This window comes from Drosophila pseudoobscura, chromosome 4 (genome assembly GCF_009870125.1).
Source record: "Drosophila pseudoobscura strain MV-25-SWS-2005 chromosome 4, UCI_Dpse_MV25, whole genome shotgun sequence".
NCBI classification, from domain to species: domain Eukaryota; kingdom Metazoa; phylum Arthropoda; class Insecta; order Diptera; family Drosophilidae; genus Drosophila; species Drosophila pseudoobscura.
This window is the reverse complement of record NC_046681.1, coordinates 15,633,122-15,657,026: the sequence shown is the minus strand read 5'-3', so window position 1 is coordinate 15,657,026 and position 23,905 is coordinate 15,633,122. Positions and strand designations below refer to the sequence as shown.

Sequence of the window (23,905 nt, the reverse complement as noted above, 5' to 3'; positions counted from 1 at the left end):
TTTTATGGGTTTCATTTAATGTTCATTTATTTGTTAAACTTAAATTTTAACTTAGTTCGGAGGTAATGAATATAATGCAAGACTTATTTACTTATTTATACAATTTTAAGATAGTATTTCTTATGTAGATAAAATATACAAAAGCAAAAAAACTTAAAAAAAAATATTTTGACAGTTAAACAATACTTTTGATATCATTTATCATTGTTTTAATTATATCTGGCAAAAAATCACAAAACTATTAATTTAAAACCACATCGTAGCCATTTTTGAGCCAAAAAATCAATAAAGTCTCGTGCATTACAGTTGAGGTTTAAAACTGATCAAAAAGCTTAAGCAATCAATTGAATAAACGACAATTTTCCAACCAGATTCAGTTCACAAATATTCCAAATTGTAATCCTTTCATCGCTTAAACAATCGCAATGAGTGCCAAAAAGTATAAAATTCTTAAACAAATATTATTCACTCGATTCTGTTCTGTCAACGAATCAGTGCGAAAACTTTTCAGCTTATTTATAGTTCGATTCAAAGGCTAATCACACACCCGAAAACTGATCCCCAGAGCATCAGCGGCAGCAAAAATAATAAATAATATTTGCAGCTGCATTGTGGCCTAAAGGGAGTACAAAACTTGAGGACAATGTGCCCTACTGCCAGAGCAGTGTATATACTGGTACTCGTACTCGTACATTCGTGTATTGTGAGTGCATTTTGTAAATAATTTAAAGTTTTCTGAAAGGGAAGGAAGGCACCCTATCCTCTTGGCTCTACCGCTTTTGGGGGCATTACATTTTGGTAGCAAATTTGCTGTTGCTTTTCGGTTTTGTGTTGCGGGTAGTCACTCTTTCTCTTCCTCTGTATCATTTGCGAAAGTTTTGTTGGGGGTTTCAACTTTTCGGCCAGTAGAAGTTTTCTTTTCAGTAAAGAAAAGTCCAGAGTCCAGAGAAAATTGGTAAAATTTAGTTATACAAATAAATATTGGAGAAAGTCCATTTATATATACATCAATTTTGGTATATTAAAAATGGATGTTCAGCCATTGGTGGCTTTCATTGACGAGAGACTAGTGAATGTTTCCAAAGGAAATTAAGGAGTTTATTGAAAAATCTGTTATCAAAATATTGGGGTATTTGTCAAAGAATATATCTGGGATGCAATCTTAAGAGATTCATGAGAGGTCAACCATCGACTATGAAAGTTGTTGAATCTTTCGTCGGCATATCCGTTGAGGAATTCTCTAAGTTCCAGTGGAAAATTGTGGTACATATTCAAGATACTTTGAGGCATTATCACTTATCAATAATTCGCACTTCAATCAGCAAAAAAATGCCCCCACAAAACAAATTTCCATTTGTTAATTTCCACCCACGTCTGGCATTACTTTGGGCCAAGTTAAGAAAGAAAGATGGCCAAGGAATGTATATATATTTCAGCCACCTACTCGCAATTGTTGCTTTTGCTCATTAGAAATGAAGACGGGAAAAAATCCAACGCCAAGATTCCCCCTCAAGAAGATGATTTGCCAGGCGTTTGGTTTGTTTTTGGTTTTGGTTTTGGTTTGGTTTGGTTTGGGAGAGGTTTGCTAGATTTGCGAAGCACTTGAAAGCATTTTACGCTTACGTTAACAGTTTTTATAGCCCCAGACACAGACAGACCGACCGACCGACCGACAGACAGACAGGAGGCAGGAGGCAGGAGTGTGGCAAACAGCAATAAGCATATTGGTTTTTGTGGCTGTAATGAGCTCTGAGAAGCGTCTCCTCTCACTCCTCTCCCCCCTATGCCATCAACTGCAAAGGAAATTTCTCTCAGTAAATATTCTTTTTCTCGCATTTGTAAAGTTTTATGTTTGCTTAAACAATTTGATGGCATGGCAATGGAAGAGCAGACAGGACATTCAGACACTTTCCGTGACGACCCATAAAAAGCGTATCATTAAGGCCATAAAACAGGGATTTCTGTTTATTTGCTGGATTGCTTGCTTGTTGCTGGAACAAACATCGGGAGATAGAGAGATATAAAAAATTTAAATAAATTTAATTATGTCTGTGCTATCTGCTATCTGCTATCTCTCGCGGTTTTAGGTTTAGGTTTTAGCTTGTTTTTTGCTTGTTACCAAGATTAAAGGAATGGCAAATGAAATTTGTAGATGGCATGGATACGACTACATATCCTATGAAGAATCCCCCGAGGGGCTACATACTGCAGCCAAGTTTTTCTTGCTGATTTTTCATTTCACACTCGTGTGGAAAAGCCAGGGAAAACGCAATGCAGTCGACAGTCGGCAAACAATTTCGTTGTTGATTTGTGCAAATTGATTTCAACGTTTCAAATGTTCCGCAGTTATAGATACACACACACACACACACATACACACATCAAACTAAGCCCTCACACAGACACAGTTGCAGAAATAGAGAGTTACTGATGCAGGCGCATTCAAGCAATTTGAATGGAAATTAATACTAACATTTTTACCAAAACCCCAACAAAAAAGGCAGAAAAAAGGCCCTTTGAAATAAAATAGAAAATTCGAATTGATTTTGTGTACAAAATTCGATTTTATCATTTCAGGTTCAATCAGTGGCGTGGGGGAAAGAGAAAAGCAAAAAGGGGCAAAAGATACAATTTGTGATGTGAAAATTAAGATATAAAAAGTAATGTTTGTTTAGATTTAAGAAAAATATACAAAAGTGAATGTATCTATTGAATATTTGTATGGAAAATGTCTTTGGAACTATCAATAGGTCAAGGGGATGCTATGTGGATTGCATTTCTAAGTGAAATACAAATATTAAAAGGTTTTTGTATCTAAATATTTTATTAATATCTTTAAAGTGGTGTAAGAACATGTTGATAGAGTTTTCCATAGAATTAGGCAACGAAACCTTTGAATATTTTATACATTTTATGGTTTAAATATTAGGTATAAGTGGACAGCTGATTTGTGGATTGTGAAATGTTTTTATGAGCAAATTATCTAAAATGAGACGGCAAAGGAGTACTCTTAATATTAAACTCTTATATAGACATAATTAATAGCATTATAAAAGACATATCTTATCAATAAAGATACAAATAAAGATACGCATAAGATACATAGTATAGTGTCCGCATATTTTCATGATACAATTATACAGCTCAAGCATTTTTAGTTCCCTAAAAGCAATTTTCAACTGCCCCCAAAAGCTAGACTGCAAAAATTAATATTTCTAAAAACATAACATACCACATGCTCCCCATAGAGCCATAGAGAAAACATCTCAATTAGAGGGAGCCAATACTCTCATAAATGATATGTTTTCACTCCCCCTCCATTTTGGCCAGCACCCCTGACTTTTTTGCATTTTCCCTTCTTTTCTGTTCGAAACATGGCTGAATTATAACCATAACTTTTGGCCCTGTTTCCAATATGCCAAAATGCTCATAAAAATTGACCCCGTGTGGCATTCAACAGACGAGAGAGAAAAGGGATCTCCTATATATTCGTATTCGTATTCGCATTCGTATTCTTTTTCGTATGTATAAAATCAGCATATGCTGCTGCTGGGGTAGAGGAATCGTAAAGTATGCAGCTGCTTTTTATGACCCAAGACCTAGTTAGGGGGCGAACGAGGGGGAAACTTGAAAGTTAGGCCTCCTCCGTTTTCCGTGAAATTTATGCCCCAAAGCTACTTCCCCTAAATTATCCTTCGACCATGGCCCCCGGCCCTCGGTCCTCAGTCCCCACGTGTACGACTTTTTAATAAGTGCAAAGTGCGAGGGTAGAAATTTTATGGGCAATGAAGGGTTTTAGAAACGGGTTTCCTTTCCGAAGCTCTTGTAATGGAAATGCTTAAGCTGCAAATAGTCATAAGAACTGCTCAGGGAATGAGGGAAGGATGAGCTCTTCTAAGCTGCTTTGCTTGTCCTGTTGGCGACAAATCACTCGTCCTCCAGGAAGATGAGTCCCGACGTGAAGTATAAAGCCGTGGAGGAGGCGGTCGTCTCCGAGGGGGCCATGCCACCGACTGACAGCTGCAATTCACCTGTCAGCAGCAGCTTCAGGAGCAGCTTCAACGTTCCCTCTGAATTGCATTGAAATACGATGCTAAATTTAACGATTCATTGCATTTCCTACTACCCAGGACTTCCGTTGCCACTCTCCTGTGGAAATTGCAACTCTGTGTGGCATCCATTCCATGCCCATGCCCATGCCCATGTCTTGCCCTGCCCTGCCCTGCCTCGTGTTGTATTTTTAATGTGGCAACTTTGGCAAAAGCATTGCTAAATCTGCTGAGTCTAAGAAACAGCATCCTTCCTATTGCTCCTGGCTCTTGCTCCCAGTTCCCAGCTCCTGCTCCCAGACCCTGCTGCTCCTTTGGGCAGCTGCAAATAAAATACTTATAAAAGCGCAGCATAGTTTTACACTGGAGGATTTTTATAGCCAACCCCGTACGTTCCTTCGCTCGTTCGGACCCGCTTTTCCCTGTTGCGTATGCAACTAAATTTTAATGTTACTTCAAAGAGTAATAAAAAATAAACTTTATGCCAGCAAAAAACAAAAAAAAAACAGAAAGCACAGAGTGCCAGCGATTATGGCCCAAGAACTCCTTTGGCCAGAAGTCTGTACCGGCAAACAATTTTTAATTAAATTGAAAGAATAAAATGTCAGGGCATCCCAAAAGCAATTCATCACGAAATCGATCCAAGCAAAAGTTTTGGGTTTTTGGTTTCAAGTTTTAGAGCAAAAGCAGGCCTAAACGCCGCACGGATGTTGAGGTCAGTGAGGCATATAAATGATGCGGGCCCCAAAACGTCGACTTGGATGTCATTAATCAAAATTAGAGCCGTGTTGCAGAAGCAGAATGCTGTGTGTAGGTGTGCAAACAGTGCAGTACATTTGAATGGCAATGGGAATGGGAATGGTATCCTTTTTAGGGGACCTAAGACAGCTAACAACTTCTAATGCAAAAACTCTCAATCAGCTGTCAACTGTCAGGATGGCAGGAAACCCAAATGTCAATGTCCCAGAGAGAAAGAAATTTAGCAATTCAATTAGGTTTCGGTACAGAGATCGAAAGTAGAAAATATAACCATGGTATGATAGTTTGGGATGAAAAAAGGGCACCCTGTCATGGGCTCTAATTGCTTCTCAATTGATGTGGGATTGTCTCAAAAAAAAAGTATGTTTCCTGTTTAAATTTCCAGCCATTAAGTCTGCGTCGCCGAAAAGTAGGCAACAGGAAAGTATCAACAACGTTTTCCTGAGCAAAAACTCAACAATAAGCATGAAAGACTAGAGTTCAGACCGGTTGATCCTAGCAATTAAACTCGCTTCGAGTAGGCATTGAAGCAGTAAACAGGGGTGTATCAGGAAACCTTAATTGCTTCACAATTGATGTGTGATTGTCTGGACAGAATTTCTGAATATTTTCTGCTTAAATTCCCCCACATGTTGACCCACTTAATTTCACATTTCAATATCCATTAAGAGGCTTAACAAACTTTCGACAGGAACTTTTTCCACACAGCCATAACTCCTGACCACATCTCCTGGTCGCCGGTTTCTCTTTGCTGTGCCAAAAAATTACTTGGCAAACTCTGCATTAAAAGCAGGCAAAAACAAAGTGGAAACCCATTTTTGACCAAATACGTACAAATTTTCCATGACATTTTAATATAATTAGTTTTTGCTTCTAGCCCTAATGTAAAATTGTGGCCAAAAAATTGTCAACACGTGCAGAGAGAGGGTCGACAGGGAGCTGGACAGAGAGAGTGCTTGCCTTAAGGCCTGTTCCTGGAAAGTTAACTTGTTTTAGGATGGAGAAACTATTCTGAATTTCGGGGGAACCGCACGCCCTCCATTAAATGGGGATTTGTTGTGTTGCCGCCATCTCCCATCCCCCACTCAACTAACAAAAATCTATCTATATTCTTGTACAATGTCTGTTTTTTAAAAGCGATAGAAACCAAAACGAAGACAAAGACATTCGGGCACATGGCAACACTCATTATTTCTAGGCGGGATTACCTCGTAAGCCGGGCCCCAGCTTAAAATGCCGCAAACTTTATGAGACGCAACACACGTGTGGTCGGGTCTGGTCGAATGAATGGTGTCTGTCCCTTCCACCACGAGACTATCCTGCGGTATCCTCTGTGAGTAGGCCGTAGCAATTTATGATTGGACAAAAGCAGCAGCACGAACAAGGCCAAGAACATGGACAAAAACACCAACACCAACAACAACAGCAGCAAAGATGATGACAAGAAAAAGGAATGGTGTGGTATGGGAATGGTTTTGCAGACAACCTGGCGATTTCATAAACTGTTCAAGGCACTTGCCAAATTGCCAGGAGAGAAAAACCAAAGGAGCCCAAAGCCTAAATAGATCCCCTGAATTGAACAGATCCTTGTTGAGGTTGCGAAAATTTCAGGTATATTCATTTTTGTATAGGGAATGTTTAAGAATTAAATGGAATTTTACAATTTCGCCAAGACAAGATTCTCACTCAAAAATCAACATTGCTCTTGTTTTGGCACCGCCGAAAAGTAGGCAACAGAAAATCATTTGGAAAGTTTACACCAACAAAATGTCAACAACAGCAAAGGAAGACATACTTGTCAAACTGTTCTTCACTTCCCTTTAGGAAACCATCAAACATTTGAAACTTCCTTCAAATAGTGTATACCCGGCATCTACCTTTCACCAAAAACAAAACTGTCGTCTCTGCATCGCTGGCTTTCATTTCACGCACGTAGACGCCCCAGTAAGCATGCTTTGATATTTTATTGAGCTTGTCATAATATTTATGAAATGTATTAGATGAATATAGTATATAGATACATATAGCTACCAACCCCCATGAAAGGCAATCACCAAAAAACTGAACTAAAGCTCAAGTGTCAACCAAATGTCCCCCACTCTCTCACTGTCTCCGTCCTGTCTCTATAGGTGAGATCCAGACCTCTGGACAATGCAAAAGTTTGCCGAGAGGCAGGGCTGGACAAAGTTTTATTATTATTAGCATGGCTTTTGGCTTTCATTAGTTTCAACTTTTGACAGAAATTATATTGAGTATATATACAGCCGCCAGAAAGAGAGAGAGAGTGCGACGCACACACATGTATTTCGTATATATTGATGATGATCATGATGGACGAAAAAGTTTTACTGGCCGCCACAAAAGTTTCTTTTTCATTTTTGGTGTTTTGTTTAATCTGTGTTATTTATAAGCTGCCAAAAAAGGCCCCTGGCAGATGGTCAAACGAGAGGAAAAACTTGTCTAGCACTTGATGTTGCTGCTGGTTCAACACACGCATTAAGTCGGCGCCGCCGAAAAGTAGGCAACGGAAAATCCTCAACCACCATTTCCCCAACCAAATCTCAACAACATCAAAGTATGTCTAGCCTAGAAAGCCGCAGAGATTGATACCCTTGTACATTCATTGTTTCTGTGAAAGCTAAATGTTTCAGACAGATATCTCAAATGCAGACAGATAGTTGAAGCTTATGCCATATGTTGCTAAAAGTGCAAGCTTTCTCCTGCGTTGGCAAACACTTGGTCAAGATAATAATACCCTCTTTAAGGTACAACCACCGACAGCCAAGAATGGCTGGCAGCTAAATGTGCACAAAAGTAAACAGCAACACTTAAGTCGTCTCCCAAGCAAAACAATGCAAAGTAAGCCCAAGGTGGTATCCGTGCCAGGACTTCTTGCCTTCAGGACAGGCGGAGGACAGGGAGGAGCCAAAGAGAGAGATGCCTTTAAGTGCTCTTCTACACGTGGTGGTCCTGGGGAGGCGGGCGCCAATCTCAAGTCTGAAGTTTCCGAGATTTGCTCGGCATTTTAAATGCCGTGCAAAATCCGCATTGTCATACCTTGATAAATAGCTGAAATTACTCTCGCCCAACACATTGGGCGGGAAAGTTGTGCGCCAAGACACGAACGACTAAGACCGTGTCAAGTTGAAGAACTAAAATGAATTTCATGTATCTCAATATAATACTCTCACGTTCTGGAGCTGCTGATGCCGGCGTAAGCTAACCTGATGCCAAGATGGGGCTTGTGAAATTCTTGAAAATTTACACCAACATGAGCTCGGGGCAATCTCTTGAAAGTGTACACCAAATACTTAATGAGTTTCGGGGACAAGTTTCTACTGGAAGAAGAGTAAAATCATCGCTTTCCACTTTTCTAGTGTACGGTTTTCTATAACAAAGGTGTCTTCTTTTTCTACACCAAAGTATGTTCCTTTTTTCTACAACAAAAGTTCAGATGTCTAACAAATATATGCAACGTTCCAACAATCATTCTTCAACTCAAGTTTGAGCCCTCTTTCAATCCTCCATTTATATACCTAATACCATACCAGAGAAAAGTTCTTTATCTTTATCTTCATCTCACCTTAACCTTTACCTTTTGCGTGGAGTATTAATATGTAACCGTTTCATCCCTCAGCTCCCCCTCAATGCTTGACGAAAACTAGCAGACAGACTGAGAGACAATCACGTCGGGGCCCCGTCCTGCCCTGCCCTCTCCTCCTTCTTGAAACTGGCTTCCTTTACAAAATCCAACAAAGCATAAATGTTTTGTCGCTAAGCCTACAGTCATATAGCCGTAAAGTATGCAATGCCTTCTTTGGCCTTTTGTCTCTAGCAAACGCAACCCCGAACGAACCCATACCCATCCCCGTCTCCGTCCCCAACCCCCAGCCTATCCGTACCCGTGTGCCTCCGCCGACTAGTCTTTGTTTTATTGTTTCTCAAATCGCTGCCTGTCGCTGACTTCTTTTCTGCTCCCTTCGTCTGGAGCTCCTTTCTGTTGCCTTTTGTTTATTATTATGCAGCAAATGTCGCGACGCGTCGAGATTATGGACTGGGTTTTCTTTCACAAGAGTCTGAGAGTCCGCAGCATTATAGGCATTTCTGTTCCAGAACTTTGTCACGTGGCCCTAAACGCATTATTTAAAAAAAGAGAGAGCCGCTAAGAGAAAGAACATTGAAGACGATTGAATGCTCTAGAAAAAAAATTATCAAGGAATAAAATAAGCATTATGACCTAAAAAATTCCCAATAACTAAGAAATGACTGAGAGAGTGGTTGGAGAAAGCTCTAGAAATCGTAGAAATATCTCCGCAAAGTTACATAAATTTCCGTATTATGGAATAAAGTATATATAATTTAGAAAAGTTGTCCTTTTATTTTCTATACCTCAAAATGATGCCCTTCAAAATAGAACACCAAATCTAAAAACTCAATTTCCAGAAGAGTATTTTCACCAACAAAAAATAAAAAGAATGAAAACCTGACTATGAAAATATGTACATTTACAGCGTTTGATAAATGTTCTTTACAGCTAGATTTTATGTAAATTGTGGAAGCGAAAAACCTGCGCCGCAGGTTGTCCAGAAGCCCAGAAAAGTTAGAGCTTGGGAGACCAGGATTCTATGGAGTGCTTAAGTGAAAGTTTCATCAATTCTCAGCGAAGCCCAAAGCGAAAGCCCAACTGTTGCAATGACAGGCAATTATGAGGAGGGCGGGAGTACATAAAAGAACCAAAAACAAAAAAAAACAACAAAAACATATACGAGAAATAAACATTAATGCATGTAATGCTCCGAGTCGGAGACGATTAAGACGATAATAACAAGCGACAAGTTTATTGCCCGCACACACAAACACACACATCAGGGATACGTCGGATGGAAGGATGGGCATATTGGGCAGCCACAAAAACTCTTCCTGAAATGGGGGGGAACGCAAGCCTAAGCTTTCTGTGGCCGGAAACCTAATGCGGCAACAACATCTCTTTCTCCGTTGCCCACACACATTATTGCCATGTGGGACAGGAGGCATGCTCCAGCCTTAAAAGCCCAGTCGTCGTCGCCGTCGCCGTCGTCCACTAATGCCAACAGCTGGCGACATAAATATCACAAAAGTGCGGGGTGCCTGGGAGTTACAGCCTTTGTCTTTGCCCAAAGTCCAGACCAGACCAGACCACACCATGCCACACCAGCAGCAGGGGCAGTGGTGGAGTCGCCCCCGTAAACCACTAAGTAAGATAAGTGAGGTCAAGCAAAAGGGGTCATGTGCGCGCATTGTCGCAGAGAGTTGCACATGCCTCCGACCTGCCAACGCCCACTCTCCCCCACTCAGCTTATCTGGCCACCAGGGAGAAACTCCAACGGTAAACCTGGAACGCATACACACACAATGCTGGTATGACAAAAAGCGAAAGAAAGCAAGTGAAAGCGCAGCCCCCAGGTACCGGGGAAGAACTTTAAGCAAGGGGATACACCAAAAAGATAAGAAAAACTAAAGTAAACAACTCAATAAACTGGAAAGACAGTCAACATTTTAGTTAGCAAAAAAAAAGTGCCACTTAGTTGTCACAATACAAGTCCGCGCCGCCGAAAAGTAGGCTACCGAAAATCATCAAACCAATTTCACCAACAACCTCTCAACAACAGTTCATATCTTTTTATACCGAAAATGTACATAAACCCAAAAGTCAGGCATAAATCGATAGTCAGTACTGGAGCAGAGGTGTGTAGAAATTTATAGAAAATTGCAATCATAAATACAGACTGTTTTGGATCTCTATTACCCCATCCCAAAAGTATTCTCCTGAAATGCACAACTCATTTAGGCAATTCCCTTAACCATTACCCCTCAACAATCACATTTTTATGTAAGCCATCAATTTATATGATTACAAAATACCCTTCATGCTCAGGTAATAGTATCTCTTTTTCCGGTATCGAACGAGTATCGTCTCTATACGTGGCTCAAAGGATGACATGGCTGCTTTTGCTGTGGTAATTACTTTCACATTTTTGATGTGCTGAGTCATGTAAAATAATTTCCCTTATTGGCCAGAAAAATGCCTACAACTTAACTTTTTGACAAAATGCCTAAGACTCCTCTGCCCTGGTCCTCCTGGTGCTGGTCCTGAGCCTATTTTCTGGTTTTTGTATCTGGTGCTGGTGCCCACTCATTCCCTTGGAATGACTTTCATGCTTTCATTTTCCATTATCTATCTGCCTAGAGCAAATCTGGGGATCAAGGCTTTGGTTTTTGCCTGGGTTTGGGTTCGGGCTGCTTTCGGTTTTAATTAATGAAGCTGCAATATGACAACAAAGCCTAACTAATTAATTTGTTGCCACAGACTGTTGGCAGCCAGCAAAAAAATATACTTAGATACCTAGATACAAGCGTTAAACAGTCTTGGAATTTACAAAAACAGGTAAATCCAGACTTTTGCTTGATAAAAACTCGTAATAATTTTGAGAAAAATACCAAGGAGCTGTGGAATTATAATTGGGCAGACTTGGGCATTACATAAAAAAAATATATATCTTCAAAATACCAATCGGTAGAAGAATACAGAAATTCAGTACCCTTAGCCATTTCCATTTCTCATCCACAAAAGCCACATGATGTATTATTTCGCATTCAATGTCAAGTTGTGGTACAAACGACCTAAAAATTGCTCAAAAATGCCAGAACATCAAACAAGAGCATAACATACGACAAGGAAAGACAAACTGTCCCATAAATTTGAGAAAATTTAACTTTTTCATCTGCACTTCCTAGAAAAAACATACATAGAAGGAGGCTAAGCCTGAGATACAGATACAGGGGCAGAGGCAGAGGGCGACTCGGCTGCAAAGTCAAGATGCGTTTGCTAATGTTGTGAAAGAATCCAGAGAGCAAACAGAGTGAAAGGATACCAACAAAAAATATGCAAATCAACTTACGCCAACAACATCCACAATCATATACAATACGTGTGCATGTGTGTGGGTTGTGATGAGCGTGTGTGTGTGCTTCGATATGGATTGATGTAAAATTGATGTGAAGTCGAGAGAGGGTTATTGTCTGGCCCGCATAAACTGCCAAAGCAAAGGCAAAAAGAAAAGTTTAAGCAGAAGAAAGAAAAACCCAAACAGAAAAAACAAGAAATTTCAATAATGCCAAAGCATTTGTTTCCCAACTGGAAAGATGGCATGGATGATGGCATAAAGAACATAAAGCAGCAGCAGCAGAGAAAGTCGGTGTAGAGAGCACTTCGGGCAATTTATGGCATATGTTACCGCCGTCGCCCAGCACACAGTCACAGTCACAGTCACCCACATAAATATCTGTACACCCGCATACTCATACTCACACTCATATTCGTAGGGGTATGAGTATGTAAATGCAGAAATAATACATATGCGTATGGCATAAAAATTGATATGCCAACATTTCTTTCATGTGTGAGTAATTCGCAAGTAAAATTTAGAAAAGTTTCTAAATAAAATATAAAATAAATTTCTGAAGTTCAAATAACAAAACAGCCGAAAGAAGGACTTGGCTAAATGACTTGTTGTTTACCCTGGAAATTATGCGGGGTATACTTAGATGAGCCTGACCATGATAGTTGGCAATAAATTAGAGCGAAGTGAGAAGGGGAAGATAGTGAAGGTAGAATGAACACTTTCCTAATGTTGGAAAATTCTGTAAATAAAAAGATTGAGAAGAGAGCAGTAACAAATCTCTTCTTAATACTAAAAACACACAACATACCATACAAATACTTAAAATATACAAAATCAATTGATTTAAAAATACAAATACTCAAAAGCAATACAAAATAATAAATATATATACAAAAATATATAAAAGCAATATAATATACCATACAAATATTAAAAAATATACCAAATAAATCCATTTAAAAATACAATTATTCAAAAGCAATATAAAATTACTGAAAAAATACTATAAAAATGAGGAAAATACTATATCTACAATTAAGGAAAAATACTATAAAATAATGCCATAATACTCATTTCTTTAAAATACCAACTTCTTTCATACCTTCCTACTTAAAATACAAAAAATATCAGAACCTCCGTTTTTCGACATTGTGAAATATAAATAAATCGCTCATTTTGAATCGCTCATTCCCAAATAAGGTTAACCCACCTACACCACACAAATTCCTCCTAAATCTAAAGATTCTTATACGCCAGAATCCAGTGGAATCCCAATAATAAATGTACTTTGAAATTTAATAAAAGATTGATTTACCAAATCCCACACACCAATATTTATTGAATGGAATTCGCTCTCCCTTTCTCTCTTTCTGTTTCCGTACCATTCGGGTAATGCCTTACGCATTTTAAATTAATAACTTCCCAGTCCACAGAAAATTAAACAGGGTGTACAATGCCCCATCGCCGCACAGGCTGCCTGCCTTCCTGAGCCTGGCTTTTTCTGAGCAAACTATGTGCTGAAATAATGTCGCACAATAAATTGAACTTTTCATAAATTTTGCAGCACAAATTGGCACAGAGGAATGGTGTCGTGCTCCACTCCAGGCCGGGAATCCTGCTTCGCCTCACTCCTCATGACAGCCCCAGAGCCAGTCCGGTTCCGGGGGCCTGACATTGTCAACGTCTTGGATGGCCAACTCCTACGCCTCCTGCCTCCATTTCTGAACTGAATTTATGGTTGGCAGCTTTTAGGCTTTGTTTTGCTGCTTATTATTGTTATTGGCACCAACAGTGACATATTAGAGAGAGTCTCCTCCGAGAGTCGAGCAACGCCTCCGCCTCCTGTCTCCTGTCCGAGCTCATTTGTTGTGGGCCTGGCTGATCGCTTTTGGCCATGGGTCCTGCAAGTCCTCTCAAAGGTCTCCGGCTCCGTTGCGTATTCGGGATTATTAATATTAGAGGGACAGAAGAAAAAAAACAGCAACAGAAAGAAAGGTTAACTGCTGAGAACGAAGCTGTTGATATCCTTCCATTTGGAAGAGAAGGCTAAGAAGTAGCATTCGTTTCCAACTAAAGGCTGTAGAACTTTAGTTGGTTTTTCCTTACAAAGAAAAGCGCTTCCCTACAAAGGCTTTCCTTTTTATTGGTTCTTAAATAGAGCAATGCCCTTATCCACATTTCCATCGATTCCAATTCACGAATATTCGTGTATACGATATATGTACTTTATGGGGACACTTTTTTCTTCTCCCTGTTCCATAAATCTTTCCGGAACGCATAATACCCTCCGGAAAGGATATATGTAGAAGCGAAAAGCGAAGGAAATATATATTTTCCACTGACCGGCTGCTGCTGCTGCTGCTGTTTTCGATTATTGTCCTTGGCATCTCTCGTCCCTGTGTTTCTTATCCCGTAAATTGTTATTGACAACGGAAGCAGCAGCGCGGCACAAATTGGGCGTTGAATTTGCGGCTTGGCCTCTCTCTGGCTCTCCCTTTCTTTTTTTCTAAATAGCCTTTGCCTTCGCTGCTCCAAAGGGGTGGGAGGACGGCGACGTCCATTTGTTGTGGTTATTATTATGGTTGATTTAGTGGCCACAAATTGAATGAATTGTCTTATTTAACCGAAATAAGCAATATTGTGTATAAGTTTTGTTCCTTCCTCCCGTCCTGCTCTCTTTTTTTCTTCTTTAAATTCAATAATGCCTAAGTGCGTGCTCAAATCAGATTAAAACGAAGACGTGGCTGGGAGGACGAATCCGGCAATCCAGAGCGAGCGAATCCACAACGGAAATGACAGACGCAGCATTCAATTGAATTAATTAATGTTGAGCATGGAAACCCCCCAATGGAAACGAGGAGGAAAGCACAGGGTATGGTGGAAAGGAGAAGCAGATGGAGGAAATGAAGTTGGGTTCTGACGAAATGTTGACAGCGCGACATGGTGCAGAAAATATTTAAATAAAGTTGTAATTAAATGCATAGCAAAATACCGCATACCATAACACACACCCGCACACACACATGTACATGCTCGTAGCATGAGGAAAAGTTGAGCAACAGTTGGAATAGGAACCAGAACCAGAAACAGCATGAAAATCACTCAAACGACGACAACATCTGAAGCTAAAGGATGATGTGTGTCGCGGGAGCGGTTATGTGCGAGAGAGGAATAGAATAGGAGCAGGAGACAGGCGACAGGAACATATGAGTGTGTGTGGGAAAATTCCACGCACAACTTTGACAATTAGAAAATTAAAATTACATGGCGAGAAAATAGCAAAAGAGGGTAGAACTTTGTGGGGAATTTGGGGTGTAAATCTTTTATGAAGTTCGACATAAATGGAGATCTAGGAAATCTTAGAAAAAGAAATTTAAAAAATATGAGAAATGTTTTTTTTAAATAATAATGAGAGGAATTACTTGGAATTCATCTTAGGACATTTTCCATATCTAGAAGTTAAGTTTCGTTACACAAATTAGGTTTCCGCGCCCTCGAAAGGTAAATATTTTTTTAAATACTCTGAAAGCCTAACAATTTGTATAAATATTCATAATCCTTTCTTTTTCCATACCTACATGTAATACCTACATGTAAAGAAGATTCTGGGGTTTCCCAAGGAATTTTTACAAGATATTCTTCTACCGAGATATTTACTTTACCTTCTCTAAAATTTCTTCAAGTGCATGGGAAATTTTCCGAAAAATATATAACGCCCAAAACACACACAATGGCTGACAATTTGTTGCGTTTTGCAGACGTTGGCAAGCTGTTGGCAATTTTAACCGCTGCCACCACTCCGCGTACCAGTGCCACCCAATGCTATCTCTTCATTTCCGGGAAGGACTCCACTCCACTCCACTCCATTCCACTCGCAGTTCTCAGCCGACACCGCAGTCACCAAAAACCCCAAAAACCAAAAACCAAACTGAGAGGAGAGGAGAGGAGAGAGGGAAAGCCTCCAATGGGTAGACCCAAGTGGAGTGCCAAATGGTGGAGAACAGCAAAGACAGAGAAGGCGGGCAGACGCTCTCTCAGAGGCACGCAGGCATATTAAAATATTTAATTACCATGTAAACTTACGACTTTTGTTTTTGGTATTGTTTTAATTGTGACAACAACTGTCATAATAATGAATATGATGATGTTTGCCATGTGGGAAAGGGACGTCGACGGCATGGGGGCGGGGAGGGGAGTGGAGGGGACACTCCACGCAACCACACACCGCCACACAACCGCCAGACGAAATGCACAACGCACAGAAGTATGCTACACGAAATGGGAATTGCGTATGCGAGGAAAATGGGCAAAATGGGAAAATGGGAAAATGCGGGGCTGGGGAAGCGAACGCAAAGCTTTATTACATTTCGTGTGTGATTCATGGGCGCACACACACACACACAGACGCACACAGATGTTCTCAGTGCTGGTGCATGAGTGAGAGTGAGCTTTGGCGGTTTTCTAAGAATTGTCTACCACTTTTCAACACATTGAGTTGTTTGTGTGCGCTTCCTTCTAACGTTGTGTGATGCCATGCCTTCTTTGTATCAGACTTCGCCTTCGCCCTGCCCTGTCGTCTTCCTTGCCTGCAGCATGTTATTTGAATTTTAATTGCAAACTTTTGTTGCATACTTTCTGGCGTGGATTTATTTTATGGTCTGTGCTGTGCTGTGCTGTGCTCCCCCGCTTCCTTTCCTTACAATTTGGCCCAAGATTCGCTTGCCTTCGGTTCAGTTCGGTTCGGTTCGGTACGGTCTTCCTTCTTCTTCATCGCCTTACGCGGCTGTTTAATTAAAAATGCTTGGCGGTCTCTCTCCCACACTCTCCCACCCAGCCAGCTATCTCTTTCGCTACGGCTATAACCGGGGCTACATGGCTGCATTTTCATTGTGGTTCCCATCGCCAGGTGTTTCAGCCATCAACAAAAAAAAGAAAAAGGAAGCGACTTACTTATACCATATTTACTGGAGCGGCTGCCCTGCAAGGGAATGTGCTCCAATAGATACTCATTCAAATTGCTTTCTCGCTTTTTTTGACCATAAGAAGCTTTGGTTTTCGTATTGAATGGCAAAGGCAACAAAAGGAATTTTGTGGTTGGGCAAGAATTATTTAAGGGTATCGATATAAAAATCGATCATATACACTACAGATACAGTTCTTTATGTTACGACATATCGAGCTGCTATCGTCTTTATTTTGGGATATTTATGAAAATAAAATCGTATTCAAAATAAAAAGAAAAGGGTTATTATTTCTATTCCATATAAATATCGATTTTAAATTCATTATCGATATGGAATTCAATTAAAATTTCGATTGTAATGCATAATCGATATTAAATTCGATTAAAACAACGACTGTCGATGCTTTATAGATAACTTCTAGTAAGAAATTGCCTCTCAACCTAAATTAATTTCGATAAAAATATTGGCTTTCGATTAATTATAGATAATTTTCTATAAATAAATAAATGGGTTTTAGATATAAATGTCAGTTTAACTGCTTTCTATTCCCTCGTTTCTCCTTACACCAAAATACACCCTACATTGGCCACTTGCTTAACAGTTTCAAACTTCGCAAAGAAAATTCCAATGCAACTCCAGCCTGTTTCCTCATCTTCTCTCTTCCTGCTTGCCAGATTCTAGTAAATTCTTTCCCACTGATTCCTGATTCCAACACCTGCTTGGTGGCATACCAAGCCCCTCCCCAAGAGCGCCCCAGAATTACCAGCTATTAGTGCCTGAATGTTTGCCATTTTGTTTGCTCATTGGAACTAATTAGTTTGCTTTCGCCTGCTTATTGACTGTCCCTCATTCTGGTCCTGGTTTCCCCCCACAAACGGGGAGGGTCACCGAAGAAGAGATTTTTCAATTGACATTGTCAATGGATATGGGGGGGTCTGGGGACTCGCTCTCTTTCTTTTGGTATTTTTACAGGATTTGCTATTTAGTATGCGGCACACAATACACATAAAACATTAATAAAGCTTGTTGTCCTTTTTGGATGGTTGCGTATTCGTGCGTCCCTTTGCAGTCGAGGGTCTACAGCCCTGGTCTCTCCCTGTCATTACCAGGACAGACCCACGTCCTTCGTCGCTCCTGCCTCCCACTGTAAGCATATGCTTAGCATAATTCCGAGGGATGTCTGCTTTCGTATGCAAGTGATGCCGGGGCGCTGATGATACTTGAAGGAACTGCCGTAGACAACTTTGATTTTGTGGGAGTGAGGGCCCGTTTAAAGCGCCTCGTCGTGGCTTAATTAAAAAACCGAAAAACCCCACCAAACAAAAGCGTTTAAAGTTGTCCCATCGCCCCGCCGGCACGGCACGCCACGGCACTTTTCCTGGAAATTATTAACGGACAGTTCACTTCCATGGCCATGGCTCATGGCTTATGGCTCATGGCTCGTGGCTCATGCAACACAACATAATTCAGTCATATAAAATTTCTCTAGCGTAAAATTAGAAATGCTGTAAGGACCCCGCGACAGACGTTAGACGTAATTAAAATGGTTGGGAAAAAATCATAGCACACTTTTTGGCGCGTCCGCCATTGATATGCTGATGAGAGTGAGAGAGCGCTCGAGCCGGTGCCGGAGCCGGAGCTCGAGATCCCGTCTATTCCGAGAACTGAAGGACCCGCTGATGCTTGACATTGAAGTGACTGCTTCAATAGTGCCAAAGGAGCAAGGAAGGAGGCCGGCCGCCCGGCCCCAGGATATTGTCGGGCTGTGTGCTTGTCGCGTGTGTTGTCGGCGCTGCCTGTTTACATAAAAATTTAAAGCCCAGAAACTCAGTGATTTTCATGCTTATCAACAGCTAAATTGAAAATAACACCCAGCCTCCTAAGCAGCTTCCTCTTAACAGCGAGAGGAAATCGAATGTGTGTTTTGTGTTTGGATTAAACATCCGAGTCGCACTGTGGGCTTTACATGGTTGACAAATTTTCAGGGGCTTTAAATGTGGATTAAATACTGGAATATGTAGAGCTTTACGCCCTTGTGAGAGGTTAAATATGTATTACAAGGAATCTTTTGATACGTAAAGTTTTCTAGAGCATGCATCATTTTTGACAAATAAAACGCGTATGCAGCAGTGCTCTACGGTCGTTTTTAAGAGACTCGTTAGAATTCGTATGATACATATGTGGAGTTTTTGGAACAAACTCTAGAGGAATGCATAATAATTATCAGGCATAAAGTCATGCATCGCTCCTCGGTCAGAAATCGACAAAAATAAGATAAATCTCGGAAGATTTAGAAGACTTTTCCCCATTTTTATTGATCTCCTCTGTACCTTTTTCCCAAATAGCTGATTTCCTTTAATTTTGAAGGAAAACTTTCGCTAAAATATTATCTTCTTGTATATCAAAATATCATTCTCAAAAGTGTTTAAATTTTTCTTGAATCTCAGACCACTGTGCCGCCTTTTACCCTCCAATTGACAGCAGAAAATCAACACACACGCATGTGTGAATCAGAAGCCCCTGCATGTGTGCCCTTTTCTGTGTCTCTCTCTCTTTCTGGGGGTGTGTGAGTTGATTTTCAATCGAAGCAGTCGACGGGCCGCTTTCCGGACCAAAAAAGGAAAAAAAAAACCAAAAACTTATTTGCCAAGTTTTGCGGTTTTTGTGGTTGACATGTTGCCGTTTATGTGACCCAAAGAAAAGTGAGCAACAGAAGCAGGCAGTCGGGCGGCAGCTGCTCGACAGGCCATCCGCTGATTATGATGAGACCGAGACAGCGGGCTTTCCATGGAAGGGGGGAGAATTTCCCCCCTTTTCTTGCCAACAAACAAATTTGTTGCCGAGCTGTCGAAACTTTTATTTAAAATGGGTCTACGGTACACGCCTCCCAACACAGCAGAGCAGGCGGGAGAGCAGAAGGTGTTTCCTTCTAACGTCGCAGGAGAGGCAATAGAGGAGAAGGTTCTGAAAGCAGGACAAGAAGAGCAGGATTATCCTTCTAACAGCAGGAAAGCCAGAGAGGAGAGAGGGAGAGAGAGACAGTGGTGTTCGATCGAAAGGAAAGTGGAGTGAAAGAAAAATAATCGTATCCTTTGGCTAGATTTGCATTTCCTGTCAGGTAATTACCTGGTGATAGAGGCTCCATCATTGCACCCCCACTTCGGCACTCTCCTCTCCCTCTCTCCCTGTCTCTGGCCATCCACTCGACAAAACGAGCCGCTGACTTGGAGCCGTCATCAATTCTAGCGCCGCTCTAATTAAAGATAGGCATCAAACATGCAAACGGGAAACCCAAACGGAACGGAGTTCCGTGCCAACGGACAACGAACTTCGAAAGGGCTGAAAGGACTCCTCCCACACTCCTACTGTATATGTATATGGTATATGGATATCCTGGCCATATTCACATGTAAAGTTTTCCACTTTTTCCCGATTCCCGATTGTCGAGTGGTCGGTGTGTGCCTTGTAATTGATTTGCTGGCACTTTGTTTTGTTTGCCAAAGGTTCTGGTCGTGGCTCCTGGGGGTCCTTGGGTGGTGAGGAGGGAGCGGGGTGGAATTTTAATAAATATGAAAACATCAAATTATTTCAAATGCCTGAACTATCTACCCGTCTGTATGTATGTCTGTCTGTCTGTCTATCTCTCTGTGTGTCTGACAAACGCCCGGCGAGCACGGCAAATATGTTTTGAGCGGCGGAGGCCTCCCGCCTCCTCCCACCTCCTCCAACCTGACTTTTTGCATAATTTCGCAATTTCTCCACAACAAATCGCAGTTGATTGTTTTTTGTGTTCCGCGCTCACTCTCTCTCTCTCCCTCTCTCTCTCTCTCTCTGAGTTCTCTTTCTCTGGGTTCTATGGGTTCTCTGGCTGGCGGAGTACATACATAACTGCAGCCGGCAAAACTGCCTTAAAATATGCAACGAAACTTTGCTCAAAGCATAAAATAAACTCGGAGCAATTCCACTTTTGCATTGGATGGAGGATGGCAAATGGGCACTGTACTGGGAATGGCACTGCAGAATGGGGAAGATGGGAAATGGGTACTGGGAATGCAGAATGCAGAATGGGATGGGCTGGTACTGCCGAGAGGGGAGGGGAATGAAACTATGGAGAAAGGGGAAATAGGAAATCACTGTTTGCGAAAAACACAGCGCAGAATATAAAGCTCACCAACACAACACATTCGCATTAAGCTGAAACGGAAATGCAAGGCATTCTTATGCATATCCTCTAAACAACTACTGCTGCAGGAGGAGCGGGGAAAGCACCCAGAGAGAGCGAGAGAGAGAGAGAGCGGGGTCCGGGAATATCCAGAAGCCAGAGAAGGAAGCGAAGGAAAGAGCAGAAACGAACTCCAACTCGTGGAGCCAACTCGTTTGGGGAATTGCTCCTGCTGCAAAAGGAATTTTTCATACGCAAATTAAATCTACTTCAAGTCTTCAGCTATGTGGCGCCTCCTCCTCCTCCTCCCCCTCCCGACTCCACGGACCCCCTGCACACTTCCAGGAAGGCAGGCAGTCGGGAAAAGTCAGCGAGATTTGCAAATATTCATTACATAATAAACTAAATAAAATGTGGGAATCCGACACTGAGAAGAGGGAGGGGCTTGCGACTCCAGAGATGCACTGCCATGGCAGTGGGGTATGTAGCGACTCTCAGAGAGGGTTTATAATGAAATTAACTGAAGAAAAGCGTAACTGAAAGATGTGTAACAGAGCTCAGGGATTATGTGTTAGATGGTAAAGGGATAATGGGTTAAACCTGGGAACTATCCGAATAGAAACGTGGAATATGCTGATGCACGAGAAGAGTCTTGGGAAAAGCCATTTGTAGTCTCCTAAAGTAAACCAGGATAAGATCTCTAGCAAAAATCTAGAGAAATCTCCCACAGTGGGATTATAATAATAAAAAGGAACTCAAGGGAGCTAAAGGAGCACTTAGAAGTCTTCTAGAAGAAATAAAAGATTCCTTTAGAATTCCAAATACAAAAATATAAATATTTTAAACTCAAAATGATCTCTGAGGAGAAACTTCTGGGCTTCGGAGATCTCTAACAGAAAACAATTCAAAATTAATTCAAATTTATAGATTTCACAACATATTTTGCAACTTTTTCAAAGGAAAATCCAAAAATATCATGAAAACATCATTAAGGTGGAAATTTTTCGCCAGAATAAATCTACTGATTCATTATCATTCATTATTCAAAAGAAAACACAACATTAAGGCACACGTGCATACCATACTTTATGTGGTTCGGAAATGCTTCCAGAAGTCCATACCCAATACCTTTTCAATTCCCCTTTCACGATTTCCAAATATACAAATGACTTCATTATCTCTCCCATTCCTCTAAGAGAAAAACCTCTTTCAATCACTCACCTTTTTTCCCCACTGCTGTTACAAACCCTCTTCCAAACCGAATACACCCTTTCCCAAATCCATATCCAAAACGAAAACCAAAACCAAAACCATGCCCTACTACTCGTAATAAAAAGTGCGTTCGGTGCTCCCCAAACACAAGCAAATCAAATAGTACATAAAATACCGAATAACAATTCCTGGCATAGCCAAACAGAAGGAATACCATATCATGGCGGACATGCTACACCGGACTTCCAGGAGTATGTGGGGTGGAGGTGGAGGTGGAGGTGTGGGGTGGGCTGAAATCAATGACATGTAAAAACTCTAATTAAACGCACATTTCTGACGCGCTCTGCTCATTTTTCGGCTGGGGGTCCTTGGTCCTTTCGTTCCGTGTGTGTGTGTGTGTGTGTGGGCCTATGACCGGGCCATAAACTGGGGCTCGATCCGCCCTCCCCCCTCATAAACACTAGGCCACTTCCTTCCTTCCGGCTTTTCGACTGTGGGCCCGAAACAACATGTGGTTTTTGGGGCCAGAAATAATTGAAGGGTAGTGAACCTCTGACGGCTATATGATCTATGTATGACTGTGTTCAGATTAGTCCACATGGCAGGCCATGAAAGGGAAGGGATTAAAGCCCAAAATTGATGTAGAAACTTCGGTTATTGTTTCTTGTTTTGCGGAGGAGGAAATGAGTACGGCTTACGGGTCTTCATTGTTCCTAATTGGAGGTGCATAGGGGGGTCGCGTTTCGGGTATATCCCTAGGGGTTCCAATGCCCAAATATCGATTGAAATTATGGAAAATTTCTCTAGAGATTAACGTTACAAAATCACCACAATATCTTTAAAAATATCGCTATAAATTTCTTCTAGTTTATGCATCTTTTTAAAAGTGTATATTTATATGGTTTTACCTCAAAAATTCCCACAGTTTCTATAGTGAAAATTCTCTACTAAATTTATTAAAATATATCCATCTTTCTACAAGTCTCCCGCGTCATGCTGCAGCGCCCCTCGGTGCACGTCAAATGTCTTAATCTTGCTATCCCCCATCTAATCCTCATTTCCATCCCTTATCCACCCAAAAAGACACATCAGAAATCCCCACCGAATATTAATATACATTGTATCCTAATTTGCATAGTGTTATACCGTAATAAGTACCCTTTCTGGTTACCGCAAACCACTCTGTTAGTGCGACATGACTAACTAAGCTTCAACTAAAACCAACAAAGCAGTTAGCCCTGCCCTACCCATGACCCCAGACCCCAAAGCCACACCGTAACCACCCCCCCAGCAATGAAAGGGGCAAACGGAACCAACAATACATAATTATTTTGTATTTATATGGCGTATATGTAGCTTAATTCTGTAGCTTACTTCCAGCAATATTTTTTACAGCGCTTTAACATGTAAATTCGATTCGAGTGGACACGTGCACATACTCCGGCGCACACACACACACACCTTAATTAAATTTCTAATTATTGTAATTAACCACATTAATATGACCTCATGCGCACCCTAATTTGCCTGAAATTCCAAGCGCGCCTTTTCCGTAGGTACTCTCCTCCAGACAAACACAGAAAAACACACAGAACCCAGCAAGGAAGGCCATATTCGCGGGGGGAACGAAGTGGAAGATACCCTTGAGAACAGGGCTTTTGGGGGAAAAAAACCGATGTGCGCTGCCGCATGACGCACGATTCTGAGAAACGAAAAAGCAGTCACCAGAGTGGCGTGGTCTTATCTTTACGATGGTGAAATGGTTATCAAGAAAAGGATCAAAAATTGTCTGAAGATACTCAAGAATTTTCGAGGATT

The 23,905-nt window shown here is 41.1% G+C and overlaps 1 protein-coding gene and 1 long non-coding RNA gene across 13 annotated transcripts in view; one reads left to right on the top strand and one right to left on the bottom strand.

The window, feature by feature from the left end:
* The window catches only part of Lar (tyrosine-protein phosphatase Lar), a 153,646-nt gene that overhangs the window by 75,750 nt on the left and 53,991 nt on the right, over window positions 1-23,905 (bottom strand). The window lies entirely within an intron of this gene.
* On the top strand, window positions 15,123-23,750 carry LOC117184219 (uncharacterized). Its single transcript, XR_004469503.1, has 2 exons — window positions 15,123-15,250; window positions 23,628-23,750. It is a non-coding gene; the product is annotated as an uncharacterized lncRNA (long non-coding RNA).